At 40.3% G+C, this 1,388-nt stretch overlaps 1 non-coding gene across 1 annotated transcript; it reads right to left on the bottom strand.

The window, feature by feature from the left end:
• Positions 1-861: 861 nt before the first annotated feature.
• On the bottom strand, positions 862-968 carry LOC150031372 (small nucleolar RNA R71). The gene has a single exon (XR_016525879.1). It is a non-coding gene; the product is annotated as a small nucleolar RNA R71 (small nucleolar RNA).
• Between the last annotated feature and the right edge of the window lie 420 nt (positions 969-1,388).

Raw genomic sequence — 1,388 nt, 5'->3', positions numbered from 1 at the left:
CCATCTACTTCTTTATCACCATCGCAATAGAATCAGAGAGTCCGTCACATATCTATTTAGTAATCCCTGTGTTCGACCCTGGACCTACCAGAACCCTAAGAAGACTTATACTTGGGCTTTGTTAGGAAAACTTGTATGATCATCATATCCACACATCCCTACATCGCATGATAAACCAACGCATCAAGTTTTTGGCACCGTTGCCAAGTATTATGGTATAGATTGCGCTAACATCGAACCTCTGTGATCTTTGTAGCTTTCGACCTTTATTGTATTGCCATTCCACTTGCGAAGGAAGAAGCAAGCGTCATATGAGCGAAGGACATACTCTAGAGCTCAAGTACGACCTAGAGATCGAAAGAACTTTTCGCAAAAGACAGAGAAACAGACAAACGGCAAGGAAGAGTTCATAGAATGGCTGAACAACCTGAGAAGCGAGTAGCAAATGAAAACAACATGATGGCAAATCCTATCCTATTGGAAAATGATCGCAATAGACCTATCTGGGACTATGCGTCATCAAACTTGTATGATTTCTCCCAAGGAATCATAAGACCAGCATTGGATGGATCAAGGTTCGATATGAAGCCAGTAATATTACAAATGATACAAATAGTAGGACAGTTCAGAGGATGACGTAGTGAAGATTCGCACGCCCATCTACGAAGCTTAATTGAAATTTGCAACACTTTTGTGTTCCCTAATATTTCCACAGAAGAGGTTCGACTCACGTTATTTCCATTTTCACTATGCGATAAAGTAAGAAAATGGGCTTGCTCTCTCGAACCGGAAGAGATAATGTCATGGAAGCAAGTTGTGGATAAGTTTATGAAGAAATATTTTCCTCTTATAGAAAATGCCAGAAGGAGGAAATTGATCACCAATTTCAAACAAGAAGAAGATGAATCGCTCAGTGATGCATGGGCGAGATTCAAGAGACTAGTACGCGACTGCCCACATAATGGATTGTCGGATTGCCTCCAAATGGAGATTTTTTTATCATGGAGTCAAATCCGCATCGTAGACAGCTGCCAATGCGGCAGCAGCAGAAGGTCTGCTGGACAAAACATATGAGGAAGCAAATAATATTCTTGATCGCATCTCGAAAAACCACAAAGATTGGTAAGAAAGAGATCAAAGAACGAAGACCAGAGAAGGGAATGCGAGTAATGGTGCCATCACATCATTACAAAATCAGACGAATGCAATGATAAACTTGTTGCAAGGCATCGCAATAAACAATTCAAGAACTCAAAATGGGCAAGTAAATGCGATAGAGGAAACAAGCACTAGCTGTGTCGTATGTGAAGAATCACATTCTTTTGAGGAATGTCCACAAAATCCTCAATCAGTTTACTTTGTCAAAAACAATCCTTTTTCAAACACTT

Source organism: Benincasa hispida, unplaced genomic scaffold (genome assembly GCF_027475165.1).
Source record: "Benincasa hispida cultivar pf3 unplaced genomic scaffold, pf3_genome.v1.1 HicScf1267, whole genome shotgun sequence".
Classification (NCBI taxonomy): domain Eukaryota; kingdom Viridiplantae; phylum Streptophyta; class Magnoliopsida; order Cucurbitales; family Cucurbitaceae; genus Benincasa; species Benincasa hispida.
This window is presented reverse-complemented; position numbering and strand designations above follow the sequence as displayed.